The sequence below is a fragment of the Lupinus angustifolius genome, chromosome LG03 (genome assembly GCF_001865875.1).
Source record: "Lupinus angustifolius cultivar Tanjil chromosome LG03, LupAngTanjil_v1.0, whole genome shotgun sequence".
NCBI classification, from domain to species: domain Eukaryota; kingdom Viridiplantae; phylum Streptophyta; class Magnoliopsida; order Fabales; family Fabaceae; genus Lupinus; species Lupinus angustifolius.
The window spans coordinates 28,470,109-28,491,720 of NC_032011.1; the positions used below are offsets into that span (position 1 = coordinate 28,470,109).

Here is a 21,612-nt window from a genome sequence, read left to right on the forward strand (position 1 = left end):
TACCGTGTTCACCCGTGCCCGTTGTCATCCCCTGTATATGTTTAAATATCAGGTCTTCTAAGTTCTATGAAGGACCAATATGACATTTTACTTTATTATTTTATTGATTATACTCTCTTTAGATAATTTTATGTACAAAATGTATCCATTTGGATTAAATTATCTTGTTTTACCATGTGTAAGAATCAAACACCAACATTTACATATAGTATAGTAGTTAAAAACTCATTTAAATTATCTATTGGCAATGTTCAACTTGATATCAAGTAAGGATTTAGACCTAATCCTAAATCCTCTAAAATCACCTCATGGATTTATGAAAATAATTGTTTTACAGTAGTTTATTTATCATTAAGTTTTAATTCTTTTAATCTAACTTTGTCCTCATTTCTTAATATTTTTAAATAGTAGATTAGAAAGAGTATTGGATGCGTATGTATATAATAATTAACTACAATTAATACATTTTTTAGAATTAAACTTATTGAGTACATGTTTTTAATCTTTTCATAATTATTTTAAGCTACCTACTTTCCTATTTAAAAAAAATGATTTGATGATTCTGGTAGACTCTTTTCCATATATGCACCACTTTCCTATTTAAAAACCATTACCCTTGAGCAATACACACATTGAAAGAATGGAAAACATGCATAACTCAAAGATTTTCATTCCTTCAGTTTTCTAATTATTTTTAGATTTTCCAATGCTTCGGATTGTTCTAGTCCACCAAAGGTTATTTACGTTAGACAGTCAGGCCAAGGAGGAAGCTTCACAACTATCCAAAGCGCCATTGACTTTATTCGACAACCAAACACTCAGTTACTCACATTAGAATTTCTGCAGGAACTTATACGTATGGATATTTTTTTATTTAAAATACAAAGTGTAATTTTAATTCAGTATTTTTATACTATTAAGGTATTCTCTCAACTTTTGTTAAAGAACTAATTGTTTCCAACAAGTGTCACTCTTAGTAATTGAATCATTGACATTTTGATATTTCCAAAATTTAATGAGATCATATACAACTAAACTAACATCTTGTTGATAATTTTAATTCAATTGAACATCTTTGTTAGGGAATCTGGTTATTGGTTTGAACTAATTTGATTTATAAGTTGATATCATGCTTTTGTTGGGCTTCGATTTTCTAGCTCATTCTCTTGCTACTTCTTTTCGGGTTCTGATTTTTAACCAAGCTAGCTTGTTTTTGCGTATTCTATTTGAAAGGATTAATTTTCTAAATTTCTAAAGATTAAGCTCCATTCATTCCTTGAGTATCTTTTCTTAAACAAAATATAGCCCAAATTTACCCTAACTATGTACATGTGTGTAGGCCAAGTTTTAACTGGAAAAACAATTTAAAAAAGATCCATAATAAAGCAAACCACAAGTTTTTCACATCTTTTATTTTATATACATACATTTATTATTTAATTTAATAATTTTTCAGAACACATATAACAATCCAGGTTTTGCACATGTTAATGCAGCGAACGTAGTTCCAGCATTAGCCGCTCAAGTTACAGGTAATAGAATTGCCTTCTATAACTGTTCCTTTAAAGGGGTGCAAGATGCCTCATGGGATCATAGTGGACTCCATTATTACAATAATTGCTACATTCAAGGTTCAGTAGATTTCATATTTGGAGATGGTCAGTCTATCTACTAGGTATGTGAAAACTAAATTCTTATCTCATAACTCATAATTAGTATTTTAAATTATGGTTGTGGTTGCAGTTATTATGATTGCAGTTATTGTAGCCGTTGCGATGCAAATTACTGTCATTGCAGTATGAATTATTTTCTGAGTAAACAAAATACTTTTGAACTCAATGTGATCTGGTGTGGTTGCGTTGCGGCCTGACATGGCTCAATGCGATTCGATGCGGTTGCACTGCAGCCCAATATGACCACATTATTGTGATTCAGTATTACTAATTACACTATGATGTAGTTACAACGGTTACCTCAATCACAATATTGCAGCACATCACGTAATGTGATTCATAATCATATATGATATATTTGATTGTCCCATCAATCATTGGCTGTGTCTTTTCGATTTCAAAGTTTTTATTATTTCATCTAATTCTTAGCTTCTATTTATAACTTAACTAAGTAAATATATACCTGATAATGTATCATTAAGTTTACAACGGGGATTGGTGCACCTAAGAGAGACGGTGTTATAAAAGCACAAAAACGAGCATCAGTCGATTCCACAACTGGGTTTGTGTTTAAAGAATGTAGCATAATTGGGACCAATGGAAAGGCCCAGCTTGGAGAGCATATGGACCTTATTCCAGAGTTATTATCGCTAATTCATATCTCTCAGATGTTGTTCGACCTGAAGGTTGGTCTAATTGGGAGAAAGCAGTGTAAGTACATTAAGAGCTATATCTTAATAATGCAATATTCTACTGGATATGATGATGTTTGAGCTATAAATGTAGGAGAATAAGAGATAGTAACGAGAACTTTTGTGGAGGTGAACAACACTGGACCAGGAGCAAATAATTCTAAACGTGTGAAGTGGATGAAGACTTTGAGTGAAAATGAGCTCAATAGTTTCTTGGATATCTCTTATGTAGACAAAGATGGATGGATTGCTAAACAACGCAGTGCTAATAATTTTTGACGAATGCAATGGTTGTCTATTATTTGTTAGTTACAGGATGTGGCTCAATTTTTCATGTTCTTTTTAATAAAAATAATAATAAGAAATGTAAGTTTTTTTTATATATGTATGTGATAATTCTTCACTAATTACCAATGTTATGAAATCTGAGCCGGACATCAACCCGATAGAGGTCCTATACAAATTCTAACCGGTTTAACTGGTTAGACCGTCCGATCCAACCGGATGATGTCATAATATCATATGTAATTATAGATACTATATAATTAATTAAAATAAGATAATAAGTAATAACACACTAATCAATATCATATTTTGCATGATGTATACACATATAAATAAAAACAAAAATGCATCAAACAAGTTTAAATTTTATATAATTAGAATTAAAAATCAAAATGTAACTATCTCATATAAAGATTAAATATTTGAATCCATCTAAGTATCGTTTAAAACATTTGAAAAAAGTAAGTAGAACATTTAATTTGCACAAACTAAAAAACTACAACAACAAACTAATAGTTCAGTCCTAATTTTGCAACGCACTAATAAAATAATAATTTTGATACAAAAGCTGAACATTATGCGGTGGAGTAATAATTCAATCAAATAACTTAATAAAAACCATAAACTAAAGACTAAAAAAAGAAATTCCTCTCCCACTAATAAATCCCAAAAAACCAGAAAAGATACTCTGTGACAGGAGACAGTGGCGATGAGCCATGGTACGATGCTGAACCTGCATGTTGTTTGAAACTCACCTGTTGTTGTTGGGTGTATTTTGTGGTGGCCACTTGTTTCTGTATTAGGTAATTAGGTTTTAGGTTTTAGCTTTTAGCTTTTACTTTTTTCTTAATTTTTATTTTTTGATTTTTTCTTTTTTTTAAGTGGTAGTTGGCCCGCCCGGTCTAACTCATTGGGTTGTTCCGGGTTAACTCGGTCCAACCTGGGTGGACCGGATTACAAACGGCCCAAAACGGCTCAGTAGGATGGACAACTTATTTATCAAGACGTGGCCGTTCTTTCCAGCAGGTGACGGTCCGACCGTCCGGTCCAGTCCGGTCCTAATAACACTGTTAATTACCCTTTTAATCTCATTTGGGCTGAATATATGGTCTAACACCTAAAATTAAATGGAGAAGATTTTAATCCTTCATGCCTCTATATAATAAAATAATAAATTGAATTTTGGTTAAAATGGATGTTCATATAAGAAATGGACATGGAGAATCTCCACAAGGAAAGAATATCAATTAGTATCCTAGAACACATAGATTGTTACTAAAAGAGTAGATCTTTTTTGAGTTTCCTCCACAATCTCAAAATCAACTTGTAGCTCAATCTTGGAGAAACCCAAACCTTTGCTAACTTCTTAGAGCATATCAATAAATAAGACGTTGATTTAGTAGTGTAAGGTCCTACTGAATCTCTCAATAGGCCAAAAGGTCAACGGTCAATTCTTGAAATTATACTGACGATTAGATGAAAATAATTGTCTTGGGTCATGTTTTCAAATTGTTGCAAAAATAGCTAGCTTTATGTAATTTTGGAAAGTATGTTAATTAATGTCTTTAATTTTATTGATTTATGGTAAGTGATTAATTTTATAGTGTTATTAAATTTATTATTTTATTTGACCTTGCTGTCCAATAAGAAATCCCACATACATAGCAGGTAAACTGGCTGGAAAAAACGGGCAACAAGACTAAAATTGTATGTCATACCGGCTATAAATTGAGGGCTATGGGAACGGGTACACAAATCTTGCCTGTTTGTCCATCACTAGTTTTCTTCTTCTGAGGTAGTTCTCATGCTATCTTAACTATGGCAAAACTTCCATTAAACAAAGCAGCTAGGTTTGGCATAAAGAAGTCTAGACTGTGTGATATAGAAAAGTTTTAATATACTTATACCGAAATAGTACGAGAATATGATAAGTTTGGTATACTTGTACGAAAATAGTACCAAAATTCTAATCATATTGGTTTGAGATCATGTAAGTCGAGAATGTATGAAAAATGGAACATTAATGGCTATGAAAACGTTAAAAAGACACAATAACTATTGAAAAATGATACATAAAAGGTGATTTATGTATACCAAAATGCATGGTACTAAAATTATGAACATTCTTCTTAGCCTTCATACAAATGCAGAATGAGTGAAAGTGAAATCTAATGCATGAGTTTGGTATAGAGAAGTGTAGACTGTGTGACAGAGAAAAGTTTTATATACTTATACCAAATAGTACAAGAAAATGATAAGTTTGGTATATACTTGTACTAAAATAGTACCAAAATTCTAATCATATTGGTTTTTGAGATCATATAAGTCGAGAATAATGTGTGAAAAATGGAACATTAATGGCTATGAAAACGTTAAAAAGACACAACAACTATTGAAAAATGATACATAAAAGGTAATTTATGTATACCAAAATGCATGGTTCTAAACTTATGAACATTTTTCTTAGCCTTCATACAAATGCAGAATGCGTGAAAGTGAAATCTAATGCATGAGTTTGATATATTTTGTGAACATCATGGAATTTCACATTATTTTTTTAACTCATCGAACTTATGAAGGAAGTGAAGTTATTGAGAGGAAAAATCCTTCTCTAAAGAAATTAGCAAGACCTATATTTATTGACTAAAAATTCTGGTGAAGTCGGCACATGCAAACACTAGAATGAGGTTATTTGTTTTTTTTAATAAATTTTTCTATAAGAAAACATTGTCCACAAGCAATTATAATATAATGGTAGAAATATTAATTTATAACTAATTCAAGTCCCTACACCTAGTAATAAACAAAGTCACTAAAGCGTTGAGAATAGAAAAAATAACACAAGTATTTTTATCTTGGTTCACTCTTAATAATTTTGTCTAGTCCCTTTAGCCTATTAAATACCTCTTGAGGCAATTATTTTTTATAATACTAAGCCTCTCGAGGCTCTAATAAACAAGTTCTTTTTCTAGACCAAACTTCTTTAGTCTCTAAATTTAACTAAATGTTCTTTACCTACCTAGTTTCTCCAAGCTCTATACATTTAAAAGAGTTGTGGTAATGATGTTTAACAACACACTAGGTGAGAATATGAATATGTAAGATCACTTGAATATGAGATTCGCTAAAAAAACATCTTGATTTACAATCGTAAACTGTAAAATAAATTTCTTTTTCTCTTAGCTTATAATTACTTTTCAAAATATTTTACAACAACTTAGGTTATAATTCCTTACAAATGCATAATGTTTTATGTAGAGTTTCTTTTCACTTATATCATCTTGAGTATTCATATATTCATGTGTCCTGATCTTGTATGGTTCTTGTGCCTTTTATAGATGAGCTTCAGTGAAATTTTCAGATATTTAACAACCTTCAGAAAATATCCATTTCTAATAAACATTTAATGCACTGATACATTGAGTGTTGATACAAAGAAAGAAGTAATTGCTTGAATTTGTTGTATCTTGAACCATGTTCAATTGCACATTAATTTATAAGATCAATTGTATATAACTTCTTTTTCCTTGATGTATCTATTGTTGATGTAAACACAAGATAGCAATCTAAGAGCAGTGAATTAGGATTGCAACAAACTTGTTCTCTTTAAAACTTTAAATCATAATTTCAAAGGAAGCAAATTATGAAGAACAAAAGTTTAAAAAATTTAAAGAGTGAAGTTTAGAGGGAATCATACACTATTATATAGTGGTTCACCTTCTTCAACTGAAGGTGATGTCCATTCTCATTTTCTTGATTCAAATGATCTACACTTTATCAATTTAAGCTTTGGTTACAAGTCTCACATATGAATCTCATGTAAGAACACGCAAGTCCTTTCAAGAAAGCACCCCACTTTCTTGTTTATATAAGTACTCACCCAACACTATGGTGATCTTAGTTTTGAGAAGTAGAAGAAAAAAATTCATATGGCTAAGGATTCCTACACCCAATGTAATTGATATATGAATCCTTTATAAGAACACTACGTGAAGAAGATCTTGCTCATGACTTTGACATGGTTTTGATGAAGATAACAAAATCACCAAAAAGTAGAAAAAGGGAAAATACCTTGAAGACTTAGAAGACAAGCTATCAAGATCAAGATATTATATAGTCTTCTAAGATAGATACTTCTTTCCTAAGTCTTTTAATTATGTTTAACCATAATGATCAAGTGATAAAATCTTTTTGAAATATATTTAAACTTAGAATCTAATGAACTTAATTTTCAAAAAGATAAGTAATGAGTTACTTGACCTGAGTAACAAGTTACTTGAACTGAGTAACAAGTTACTAGGACTGAGTAACATGTTACCTAAAATGAGTAATAGGTTATCCTGCAGTTTTAACCTAGAGTAACCGATTACTCAATGAGAGTAATTGATAAGTTCCAAAATGTACCTATTTTCTATAACTTTTTATGGCACCTATCTTGATCAATCATGCTTAAGACTCAACCTATAACTGACTTTTTAGATAAATTTTGTGTGCTTAAATAATATAACTTTTTATCACCTCTTGCCCAAGTTCTTTCAGAATATTGTAGGAAAAAGTATCAACAAGAATTACTTAAAAGATAGCCAAGACCGTAAGCCACAAGCACAAAAAGATTTGATCAAAACAAATAATGCTAAGCGTGACATGCTATGTGCTTAGTTTGTTTGCTGAAAAAGATTATGCTGGCTTGAAGAAAGGAAGCTTACCTTGCCTTGAAGAATTCATGTTGGGCGTACCAAGCAACCAACTGTTGAAAGGTTTTTTCGCCCTAATGTCGGAAATGTGGTTTTCTTCAACCGGCTGGTGATTCCAAAAAATCAAGAGTGATTTATTTTATTTACTCTCTTTTCAGGTTCCAATTAACCATACAATTTCTTACAAAGGTTAATATAAAGAATAAAGTTAACCATAACATTTCGTTCGAAAGGTTGATATCAAGAATGAAGTTAGAGTGCCAAAAGAATAAAAGACAATAAATAAATACTTAATCATACCATTTCTTGCAAAATGTTGGTATCAAGAATAAATAAATGACAAAAATTAAATGATAGAAAGTAAATGACTGAAAATAAATGAATGAAAATAAATGACTGAAAGTAAATAAAGAAAAATAAAGAGTTAGTTACAGAAATTAAATGACAAAGAAGTAAATGTTAGCGGTTAGATGTTAACTGTCAATTATATCACTCTTTTACAAAGTTACAATTTATTGATTGAATTGTACTTTTGTATGTTGTTTCCATTCATAAAGTTACAATCCATTAATTAAATTGCCCTTTTGTTATAGAATTATTGTATCTTTTCAACAAAGAAAATTTATAAGGTAACACTTTACTATATTTACTTTTGGACTTTTTCAAGATTCAATTGTCGCATAGTATGCGGTTATGTCAAACCATAGAAAATTGTCTAATAGAATATAATCATATATATATATATATATATATATATATATATATATATTACATCCATAATAATGATAAACATCTTTTTGGGATTTTTGTTAAATTAAGTGAATGTGAATGAGCAAAAAATAAACATTACAAATTCAATAAGGAAATTGTGATTGGTTAGTAATATGAATGTAATGTTTCTTGCAAATTAGTTTTAGTGTATACAAGTTATATTTTAGTGCCTTAAAAATGACCATACGTCATGTCTTAACTCACTCTTCCTTTCACATCAAGTGAGATGATTTCCAAACCTTGCTCAATACATTATTAACCATCAAGTATCCTTTGGAAAAAAATAAGGCTGTCACTACTTATTCTGGATTCCCAGATGTTAATAATCTTGAAAATAAATTGCTTATAATGGATGCTTGGAAATGACAAATATTCAAGTCTACATTGCAGAATGAGAATATTTTTTATTTCATATAACAAAAGACTTTTGGATCTTAGAAAATATATTTTAGGTGATCAAACTAAAATAAGCATTAAAAGAAGATGGAATGAAATATTGAAGTAAGAACACATAACTTGTATAAATAAAATTCCATTAAAATGAACAACAAGAAATGTTACACCATAGCCTAAGCCATTTTTGGAGCATTAGCCATCCATCCAAAGATTGAATGCTTTTGGTTGCAGATGATGTTACAAAATCATCTTTTATACACCACTTGTCAACTCCATTTCCTCATGAATTCCCTAAATAATTTACAAACTTACCTAAGCTAAAAAACCGTAGAAAAATGAGTAGAAAAGAGTATGTAATAATTCTATGTGAAATGTATGAAATGGTGGAGCAAAATGACCTATTTATATAATCTGGTCCAACCCGCTAAGCGTGATTTTGGGGTGCTTAGCATCTACAATTTGGTTCAGACGTGCTCAGCCTATTGTGGGCTATGCTGAGCCTAGGTTGCATGCATGGTGACACCTCATGCTTGGTGTTCAGCCCGTTTTCATCATGCATGACATCATGCTTAGCCCTTTGCTTGGTCTCCAAGGCAGCCCTAGCCTCTTTCTAGACACACCCAATGTGTTGGTTTCTTCAAGGACGGGATTGCTCCCATTTCTTCAAGCTGAAGCAATCTTGGTTCAAGCAGGAACATGCCTAGCGTGATTGTGAGAACGCTTGCGGTTTTGGGTAGTGTTGGATTTTAGTTGATCTTGATGCTTAATTGCTTGAGTTGTTGGCTTATCTTTTCTTCATCATAAAATTTGATAAGTTGTTCCTAAAATTCAAAAACTATGACAAGAGGTGAGATCAAAACATTTTCTAAGAAAAAATAAGTAATAAGTTGTACTTTGGTTGATGTTTGATCAAAATATCCAAGATAAGTGTCATAAAAAGTGATGGAAAAGTAGTAAATTTTGGAACTTATCAACTCCCCCTAACTTACAACTTTGTTTGTCCTTAAACAAAAGTAAACATTTTTCTAGCTTGTGGCTTTTTGGAAAAATTATTTTGTACAAGATTATAACTAAACTTTTTCATTTTTCATGATTCAAAGTTTTTATAAAATGCTTCAAACAGAAGACTTGGATTCAAATCTTCACGAGTTCACTTATCTCTTATCTATAAAAATTGTTTTCATTCAAATGAGAATGCATTTTTCACACGATTCAAAAATTGAACCAAATGGGTAAGTGTTTCACTCAAAACTCAATTTCTTTGGTTTGCAAGAATTTAATTTTGTTTTTCATCTCCACTCTTACTTTGATTGCACAAAATTTTCAAGCATCACTAAGGTCTTTCTTAGGTTGTAATGAGGCTCGACTATCAAAGCAATTTGGTTTTTCAAGATATTCAAAGATACTTTTCAAGTTAAAAGAGAGCAACAAAAGAGAGCAAAAATTGATTTTTCTTCTAGAACATTCTCCTTTAAACTTTTTCACCATACTTCTTTTTTCATTTCTTTCCTCATTCTTTTTCTTGACCATTTTGCGTAACTTTTCTTGATTTTTCTCAATCTCTTTTTACTCCTTTTTCTTTTGGAGCTTTTTCTTTACTTTTTTTCTTTGTAAAGAGATTGAGAAATTTCATTTTGGCTTCCTTTTTTACATGGCCAACCCCCACCCCCCACCCCCAACTTAATTATTTTTCATCAACTTTCTTTTTGAAAAATGCTCTCTTTTACTTTAAAAAGTACAGGAGATTTAATTTTGTTTTCCCTAGGCTCAAGGGTTGTGTTTGAATATTTTAGTTCTTTTTAAAGGGTCAAAGGGGTTATCATAGGATATTCCTAATTTTGGTTTGGTTATTTTGGCCAAGTGGCTTATTCTAATGAACAGAACTTGCCTTGATCATTTCCTATCAAATTATGTGCAACCAAGTAAAGAAAGATTCAAACAAAATCAATTGTAAAAAACCAAAAAGTTTCTCTCTAAGCTCATATGTGATTTTGTGTTTGGCTTGCACTGCCTCACATAATTAGGATTTTATGAATTCTTTTTCATTTTCAAACAAATTCAAGATAAATGATTTCTAAAAATTTGTGTCCTATCCTAAGTTATGACATTTTGGGTGCAACTTAAAAATCATGTTTCTTCAATGTTGATTTTGAAAAGTTTGGTTGATCTTGCTGTATTTGTTAAAGCCATATGATGATTCATTTGTTTGAGGAAAAAAATTTGTCACTCTTTTTTCAAAGAATCATGTATGCTAAAAACTAAACTAACTAAAACAAAGTAAAACAAAAAATAAACAAACAACAAATAAACATTCAAAAATAATAAAACACATATGTATAAACGTATGTCTCCCCCTTTGAATTTTTTTTAGACTTGTCCTCAAGCCAGATTAATGTTTTTGGGAAACGTTTGATATATATTTCGAATAAAAGAAAAACTAACCAACATTGGGTTGCCACCCAGGAAGCACTCGTTTAAGATTGGATAGCTTAACACAAAAATTTCCAAAAGAAACTTCTACTCCCACCACCTCTCCTTCTAATAATTTTGAGAATCAGTTCCATTTCCCAAGACTACATTACAATGTTCCCTTGAATTGTCTGATGTGTTAGCTGAAAAACTTGCTTTGTGATTTTCAGCTAATTGTTTGGTCAACTGCCCGATTTGAATCTCCATGTCCCGAAGGGAAGCATTTGTATTCTTCTGATTGGACATCGTCATTTGCATAAATTGATTTAATATGTCCTCCAATTTAGTGTTCTTGTCTTGAGTAGGGTGTTGAAACTGATTGTTTCTTTGGTATTGTGGTGATTGAGTCCTTTGAGGGAAATCTTGTCGCTAGAGCAGATTATTCTGAAATTGCTTATTACCTCCCCGTGGGTAATTGTTTTTTTACCCGCCTAGGTGGATTTGCGAGAAATTGGACTTCCTCATTTTGAGGGAAACAATGACCTACTTCAATGTCAACAACACAATCATCACATCAATAAACTTGCTTCTTCGAAGATTCCTGCCATCCTTGTAGCTACTTAGGAAGATCATTCAACTTGTGTTTAACCTCATCAAGTTGTTGTTCAAGTAGTTTATTCTGAGCCAACTTAGCATCTGTTGGTCCAAGCTCAAGGATATCGTTTCTTCTTGGAAGTCCTCTTTGGTGTTGACTCTTTTGATCATTCATTGTCATTGATTCAATGATATCAATAGCTTCTTGCAGAGGTTTCGTTATCGGTTGTCCTTCTGTAGTGGCATTTAAAATCCACTTATGTTGTTGCTGCAATATGTTGATGAAAATATGAATTGAGTTTGAACATCAAATCCATGATTTGGGCATTTTCTCATCATAGATTTTAATCTATCCCAAAATTCACATAAACTTTTCCCAGCTGGTTGCACGAAGGTTGAGATTGTTGTTTATAAATCCATGAATTTTCCTTGCGGAAAATATCTACTCATGAATATCTCTTCCTCCAGAGTCTAGTCATTTTGAATGTGAAGTGGTTACTCGTGCCAATTCTCGAAATATCCACAATATGGCTACTCGTGCCAATTCTCTTCCCACAATACTAACTACCAGTATCAGTTCATGAAATGCCCACAATATGGCTACATGTGCCAATTCTTTTCCTTCAATACTGACTACTAGTGTCAGTTCTCGAAATTCCCAAAATTTGGTTGTCTTTGCCAATTTCTTTCCCTCAATACTGACTACCAGTGTCAGTTCTCGAAATGCATACAATTTGGCTGCCTCTGCCAATTCTTAGTGCCATGGAAAGAAAAAGGGAGAAGTTTGCCAGAAATGCATCAACGGAAAATATGAGGACAAAGAAAAAGTTGAATGAAAGCGCATTCAACTTGGGGCAAGAAAATATGAAGGGCGAAGACTTCTATTTATAACTTGAAATTTTTTTCAAGTTTCTCATCTCTCCAATGTGGGACTTGGAAGTAGTTTGTTTTTCAAAACTCTTCTATGTGGGACTTGAGAGTTTTTTAGATTTCACACCCACAACCAAGTTCCAACAATCCCGCACTTGAAATTAAAAAACGAATTCCGAGAATTTTTATGTTCTCAATAAGGTTGTGCATAAACAAAGGTGTCACACGACTTGAATCTTCACATAGTGAGTAAGATCCAGATTTTACTAGAGTAACTCGTAGTCTTAAACTCTATCTCCAATATCAAACCATACACAACCTTTTCAAAGATGTATTCTGTAAAGCCCGTGCGTTAAAGGTCATGCACGTCCATCCCAATATAATGAACGCTCTAGAAATTTATGCCCCAAAATTTCATAGGAAGCGGCCCCCACTTACATATTCACATATGTGAGTCTAGCAAGAGTACTCCTATAGCCTAGGTACTCAATTCCAATTGGAGTATAGATCCCATTAAGAGTTTTAATTCATCCTTAAATATGTTGCAGGAATCGTGCTTCTCATAATTTTATAGCATGTTCATACTCATATCACTTCACAACTTGTTATTATCCATTGAACCTATTTTTTGGGATCTCTAGTCAGTTAGGCCGAGTTAACATCATGAGTGATCGTCATTCTAGGGGCAATAGTCTCATACTCTAAGAAGTATTGTGGACTTTCTCTCTAGCTAGTCTTTTCGTCAAAGGATCTGCTAAGTTATTCTCAATGTGTAGATGATCCACTCTAACAACTTATGTAGAGGGTAACTCTCTAATAGTGTTGTGCTTACGACGAATTTGTCGTTTCTTATCGTTATAAAAGCGGTTCTCAATTTTTGCAATAGTCGCGATACTATCACAATGGATCAACACAACTGGCATCAATTTTCCCATAGGAGAATCCCTGCAAGCAAACTTCTCAGCTAACTTGCTTCTTCATTAGTTGTTGCTAATGGTATCATCTCAACTTTCATAGTGGATTGAGCTAACACAGTCTGTTTCTTTTTAGACTTTAGATAGTCCATCTCATCATTTATGCCTTCTCGCCACAAATGAACATCCAAAAAAGTAAAAACTTCTTGGAGAAATGATAGATTATCCTCCAATATATAGACCATATAATCATGTCTTTACTCTCTAATAATTATTGCTCTCTTATTTCTTCTAGATTCTATTTCAAACCTTTCATTTTCTATCATTATCTCTAATAACAAGTGTGTGGCTAGTTGATATGCCCCCACTATTCCTCAACTTAAAAAGGAATTTCTCTTCATTGAAGTTAACATTGTTAGACTCAATGATCACTTTTGCGTTAAGGTCATAAAACCTGTACGCTTTGTTGTTTACAGCATACCTAAGGAATACACATTCATAAACTCTGTGAGTTTAACTCTCTAGGGACATACCATCAGAAATGATTTCATGAACAATTCTATGTATCTCATAGAACTAAGACTCTGCTAATTTATTATCAGTCATTTGATACTTGAGGTAGTGGTAACATCATATATTTTTTTATCTTAACTTTCTCAATATCATATTTCTTTATTTCTCAAGTGTATACCAAATTAATTTGACAGACATATATGAGTTGTAGTAATTATAGAGATCCTCTGAAAACTCATTTAGAATGAAATTCATAAAAGTAATCATTTTCATTCTAGAGAGCTATATTAATAGTTAGTTTATCCTTTTTTTTCCAGCTTTCTCCAGCAACATTAGAACATTGATTTTCAAAACGTGTGCAACTTTTCTCATATCGAGGAAAATTTTCATCTCATGTTGCTAACGTTTGAAATTTGTCCCATCAAACCGAAATGGTTTGTTCAGGTCATAATTGTTCGGTCCAGTAATATTATCTACGAATGCCATTGCATTAGAAACGTCTTAAAATTGTTGTTACCTTAGCTTGCAACAATTCTAAATGGCACTAAATAATCGTTATTGGATGAGTCACGACCAAGTCGCTCTCTTTAAGACGTTTCGTGGCACTGCCAAAAATATGCAAGAAGACTATACAACCACGTCGTCCCCAGGATAAAATAGCATATATCTCTGTTATCGAATTCTTACTTCACTGTAAGAAACGATCTCGAATACACCCACCATAATATGGCTACCAGTGCTAATTCTCGAAATTCCCACAATATGGCTAACATTGCCAATTCTCGAAATACTCACAATATGGTTACTCGTGCCAATTCTACTCCCACAATACTAACTACCACTATTAGTTCAAGATTCAATTGTAGTATAGTATAGGTTTATGTCGAACCACAAGGAATTGCCTAAAAGATTATAAATGTAAACATGTTATATTACTAATAAAGTTTAAACATATTTTCTTTGTTTGATTTTTGTCTATGAAAATTTAACAAGTAATTAAATAAACATAAACAACTAATATGCACAAATTCTTGAGGAGAAAATTGGTTGGAAATATGAAATTATTTATATACTTAATTGATTTTGAAAACATTACAATTTATGTGTTATACTTTTAGTTAATTTCACACATCATTTCTAAATCCTTCATCTAGTGTCCTAAAATGAAAGATGATTTTCAAACCTTATGTAATGCACTAAATATAGTTAAGTGCCACTCGCCGGAGTAGGTTGTCACACCCTATTTAAGGCTCCATTAACTTTATATAGCCTTGAACATAAGTTGCTTAAAATAGATGCTTGATGTGGCAAGTGAACTAAGGTGTAGGTTATACTTTTTAGTTCACCTGAAAACACTTTACGAAGAAACATTTTTGGATCTTTAGATCAAGTTTTAGGTGATCAAGCAAAAACTACATTAAGAACTTCATAAAGAAACAAAACTTAACCAAAAGTAATAACTTGAATGAATTGAATTCAAAAGATAATAAATTAAAGAGAAGAAATACACCATAATCCAAGTCAATATGTAGGAGCATGAGCCATCTATCCAAGGATGAGATGCTTTTTGGACCCAAACGAGATTACAAAATTATGTTTTTGTATCACATTTGTCACCTCCTTTCTCCTCTTGGATTAAGAAAAAACTACAAAAGAAACTTACCTAAACTACTTTGGAGTAGAAATTCTCCAAGAAATTACAAGAAGAAAATGTACAAGAAGAGATGAATTCGGTTTCTTACAGAGTATGAGTGGAATGTATGAAAATGAATGAGAATGCATTAAGCCTTGAAGTGCCTCCTTGGCTTGTGCTAGGCTTGTGTTCTGACCGTGCCAGGATGGGTCTGACTGTGCCAGGTTGGGTCTGACTGTGCTAGGTTGGTGTCCAGGTCAGCTAGGCATGGGTTTGGTCCAAACTAAGATGCTTAGTGATCAGCTTCATGTTGACTCCATACTTTCCACATATGCCAAGTCTTGTTGACTCATGCTTAAGGCTAAGCATATAGCTTGTCAGGTCAATCTTAAGCATGTCATGTGTGGATCATTTTGGCCTATTTTGAGCATTTTGCTTGCTTTTTATTAATTCTTCTCTTTTCCACCTAAATCCTACAAAATATAATACAAAAGAAATACACAAAGCATATATACAACATTGTGATTTTTTGCCCAAAAAGTGTTTAATTAAGTTGGTTTTCTAAATTTTGGCAAGGATAAGTGTCATAAAAAGTATATGAATTTTAGGCATTTTTGGCACTTATCAGACTATACTCTATTCATTTTTAAGTTGCAAAAAATCTTCAATTCTGCAGAAAACTTTCACCTTCTCTTAGTTTATCATCTTATACTTACAATGGGAACAAAAGCATAGGTTGGAGAAGATACTCCCTAGATCCTACACTCTAAGATGGCCTCTAAATCATTTTTGGGAGAAGGTTCCAACATCAATCGCCCTCCAAGTTTTATTGGAGAATTCTATGACTTCTGGAAGATCAGAAAGAGAATCTTCATAGAATCCTAAGATCCTAATATATGCAATACAATTGAAGAATGACCTTCTACACCCTTCGTTGTAATCAATTGTGTGAAGGAATTAAAACCAAAATTTACCTAGAAAGAGGATGATAAGAAAAAGGTTCAATTCGACCTTAAGGCCAAAAACATCCTTACTTCAACCTTAGGAATGAATGAGTTCTTTAGGATATCAAATTGTAAGTCAGCAAAAGAAGTGTGGGATACCTTAAAGACTACTCGTGAGACCTAAACCTGAAAATCCTTAGGCCTCTTACCAGAACATGGCAACCCAAAGTGACAACCATATCCAAAAAGAAAAGTCTCTCTAAAATGTCATTGGCTGCTCTTTTTGAAAAACTACAGCAACACGAGTTGGATTTGAGCCAACTCGAACCACATGAAGAACAAGAAGAGGACAAATATATCCTTAAAGGCCGAGGCATATACATGCAAAACATCAAGAGATGAATCAAAAAAAGAAGTCATGGAGGATGATCATGTTAGTAAAGAAGTTCAACAAATTTCTAAAGAGGAACAAAGACACAAAGCCTGGACCAACCATAAGATTCAAAAGAAGTAATGAGGCTAACACATCAAGCCAAACATTCACATGCTTTCAATGTGGGAAGTCGTCCATATGAAGGGTGATTGTCCAACATTGAAGAAGAATCCCTTAAAAGGGAAGCCAGAAAAGAAGACTAGTATAAGAGCTTACATTGGATAGGAGGACAATGACACGAGTTCAAATTCAGAATCGAAAAGTGAGGAGCAAGCTTTATCTTTAATTGTGTCTCGTCAATCTGATAATGATGAGGAAATTGAATTTGAACATTTATATAATCTTTCTTTTAATGAACTTCAAAACACCTTTAATGATCTACATAGTGAGTATGTTAAGCTTTCTAAAATATTTCTAAAACAGAAAAATTAGAACACTATTTTGGAAAGTCGTAACAAGGTTTTAATGAAAGATGCAATTTTTATTAAGAACAAACATTCCACTTCAAAATGTCAAAATTGTATTACTCTTCAAACGAAAGTTTCAACATTAAGTCTCGAACTTAATAAACTTAACAAGAGTAGTCACAATTTAGAAAATATTATAAAAGTCCAAAGACATTCAACATATCGTAGAGGTCTTGGCTACACAAATAGTTATGTGGCTAAAAATAAGAATGTCTTACCAAAAAATAATAGAAAACACTATAAAATTTCATAAAGAAATTATTCATACTAATCCTCTTTTTGAAACAAATACTAAGATACATAAGCATCTACCTACTTGCTCTTATTGTAGGAATATTGATCACACACCTAATACTTGTCATATTATAAAGTATGTTGTGACATCTGGCCAATATAGACGAATAGAGAAAGGTTTTAACCCTTTAAGACCCAAATCAAATTGAGCACCTAATATAACGTGAATGTTTTGTAGGAAAGCTTGGAAGCTGCAAGTGGAATGTGGTACTTGGACAATGGTTGTTCCAAGCATATTACAGGTGACAAGAATAAATTCTATGTCCTGACTCCAAGAGACAAGGGATTCGTCACTTATGTAGACAACAATATAGGAAAAATAATTGGAGTTGGTCACATTGGAAAGCCACTCTCTCAAACCATAGAAGGAGTACTTTATGTTGAAGGTCTCAAGCACAACTTGTTGAGCATTAGTCAATTATGTGCAAGGACTATCATGTGGCATTCTACCCTGACAAATGCATCATCTAGGATAAGGTATCAAAAGATTTTAAACTCATAGGTAAAAGAATCAACAATATTTATATGATTGCATTAAATGAAAATTAAATGTTTAGTAGAAAATGATCATGATGCTTAGATTTGGCATAGGAGAATTGCACAAATACATTTGGACCATTTGAATAAATTGATTAAGAAAGATCTAGTAGTTCGCTTATGTAAAATGAAATTTGTTAAAGACAAATTATGTTATGTATGTAAAAAAGGTAAGCAAACTAAAGTTTCTTTCAAACCAAACCATATAGTTTCTTCTAGTAGGCCAATATAATTATTGCATATGGATTTGGTTGGTCCTTCTAGGACAAGAGTTTTTGGTGACCGCTTTTATGCTATTATAATCAATGTTGTGAAACTTGAGCCGGACATCAAACCGGAAGATGTATCATATTAAGTTTAACTAATTTAAACGGTTGAACTGTTCGGTCAGACCAAATGATTTTACATATAATTAATAATTATCTATAATTTCAAATTTTTTATATAATTAATAATTATATTAAAGTAACATATCCACATCTTTTTTTGGACTGAATTAAAATAGAATATTAGAGTAGTATTTCTTTTCTTTTTTAATTCATGTGAAACGTTTGGTTTACTTTCCAGGTTATTGTGGTTTAATTGGGTTTAATAAGGTCGGACCAGAATATTCACGGTTCAAAGTGGTCTAACCCCTCATTCAATTAGACTACAAACTAGTGTTATTTTCAAGTCTGTTAAGAAGTCAAACTAATTAGACCGTCTGGTCAGTAGTCAAACTAATTAGACCATCCGGTCCGGTTTTCATAACATTGATTGTAATAGTAGATGTTTTTTTTTTCCAGATTTACTCAGACTCTCTATTTGGTTCAAAAGATGAGGTGTTTCATGTCTTTCGCAAATATGCGAACAGAGTCCAAAATGAAAATTCTCCAAAAATCACTACTATTAGAAGCAACCATGGGGGAGAGTTTCAAAATGCTTTTTTTGAAGAATTTTGTGATGAGTATGGAATATCACATAATTTTTCTGCTCCTAGAACCCTACAATAGAATGGTGTTGAAGAGAGAAAGACTATATCCTTGGAAGAGCTAACGCCATGTTGAATGAAACCAATCTTCCAAAATATTTTTGGGCAGATGTAGTTAGTACGAATTGCTACGTTTCCAAGTGTGTTTTAATATGACCAATTCTTAAGAAAACACCGTATGAGATGTATAAAGGTAGAAAACCAAATATTTCTCATTTGCATGTTTTTGTTGTAAATGTTTCATTTTAAATAATGGTAAAGATAACCTTGGTAAATTTGATGCAAAAGTTGATGAAAGAATTTTCCTTAGTTATTCTCTTATAGGTAAAGCTTATAGAGTTTTCAATAAAAGAACTTTAACCATTAAGGAATTCATGCATGTATCATTTGATGAAACTAACCCTTCTAAGGAGGACAAAGTTGTTTATAATGATGATGATTTACCAAGCAGTTTTCAATGAGAGGCTTCCATTATTGAGGAAACAAACAACCTACAGCAAATGAAGATAGATGATCATCCACCTCAACATGAACAACATGCACACTCTGACTTACCCAAGGAATGGAGAACTCATAGAGATCACCCTTTTGACAACATCATTGATGATATAAACAAGAGAGTTTTTACTTGCTTTAATTTAAATGATGTTTGTTTAAACATGACTTATATATCTCAAATTGAGCCATCAAATATTGATGATGAGCATTGCATTCTTGCTATGCAAGAAAAGCTCAATCAATTTGAGAGAAATGAGGTTTGGGAACTTGTTCCTAGACCAAAGAATAAGCATGTTATAGGAACTCGATGGGTTTTCCATACCAAATCTGATGAAAATGACATTATCATTAGAAATAAAGTTAGACTAGTACCACAAGGCTATAACAAGGAGGAGGGAATTGATTTTGATGAAACATTTGCTCTTGTGGCTAGACTTGAGGCTATTAGATTATTGCTTGCATACGCATGTTCTATAAATTTTCAGTTACACCTATTGGACGTAAAGAGTGTCTTTCTAAATGGGTATATACAAGAAAAGGTGTATATGGAGCAACCTCCGGGTTTTGAAGATTATAAACACCTTTCTTATGTATATAAACTTAGAAAAACGCTATATGACTTAAAGCAAGCTCCGAGATCGTGGTACGACCATCTAACAAACTTTTTAAATAAAAAGGGTTTTGTAAACGGTAAGTTTGACACTATACTTTTTATAAAGAAAATAAATTATCATACTTTGCTTGTACAAATCTCATTTCTTCCTCGTTTTACTTGAAATTTGTGGCTATTCATATCAAATTTTCAATTCTAAATACATTCCAACCATAATTTTCGAGCTTATAGCATTCAATAAAAAGAAAACCAATTTCAAAATTCCCAAAAACTAAAATCTCAAAACTATCATATTTACTTAATGGTTTGCATGCATTTCTTAGTCTAATTTGGACACTTTAGTTAATTTTTTATCATATTTTATTTTGTTTCGGTTAAGCACATGTATTTATGTGCTTAATGTAGGAATAACAATTATGAACTATGAAGAAGAAGGAATTGAGGCAAAAAGAGGAAAGGGTTTTTGGTTGAAGTAAAGTCAAGTACATATATGAGAAAAGGAAGAACTCAAGGAATAATCATGAATCATGCCATGAGACAAGCTAGAGCAAGGAAAAACAACTAGTCATCAATCAGGAAATACATCACTTGGTCGCGTACTAAGGCATGACCATGTTTCCTGAGCTAAATTGTCCCAATATTATAGATGAGAACACTGCTAGATCGTGTATTCATGAGCAATGAAGACATGTACAACTTGGTCGTGTGTTATGGCACGATCATGGATCTTCAAATCTTTAGGATTTATCTATTTTATCATTATTTCCTTTTATGGACTTGGACCTAACCATATTTTTAAGGTTTACTACTCAGTCTTAAACACGTTTTTAGAGTCATAATTAGGATTTTGTATGTGTGGTTAAGAGAGACAACTAGGATTAAAGAAGCTCTCATCCCATTCCTCTTATATTAAGGATGACGTCCTTCCTTAATTCTTTTATTTTCTCACCAATATTGAGTGAGTAGTTTTGTGTTACTTGGGTAGTTTTCCCTTTGACAATAATAATGAATAGTTTATATTATTCATTCTATTGAGGATTGTGATTTGATCGTTAGCATGTTTGTTAGTGTGAGTTTGTTGGCCATATATTTGCACTTCATATGTTTGTTATGGAAGTACTGAGAGGTGAACCCCAATAACATACCTAATAATAACCAAACTTTGGTCTAAATTCACGATATTAATCTCAAGCTTTCGAGGATTGCATTGGGTTGCCATATAGCAAGTTGAAAGAGGATCAAATAGGGGGTTTACTTGAGTCATGTACCATAAGAGTATGTATTGGCTTCAATCAAACTTTTTATATCTTGAGAGAGAACATTATATATTATTTGACTATTCACTTTTACAACTTAAACTTTGATACAGGAAGGCGATAAGCAAGGTTTCATAAATTTCAAAGTGGTTAACC

At 32.1% G+C, this 21,612-nt stretch overlaps 1 long non-coding RNA gene across 1 annotated transcript; it reads left to right on the forward strand.

The window, feature by feature from the left end:
• On the forward strand, window positions 677–8,414 carry LOC109344351. Its single transcript, XR_002107320.1, has 3 exons — window positions 677–856; window positions 4,841–4,844; window positions 8,404–8,414. It is a non-coding gene; the product is annotated as an uncharacterized LOC109344351 (long non-coding RNA).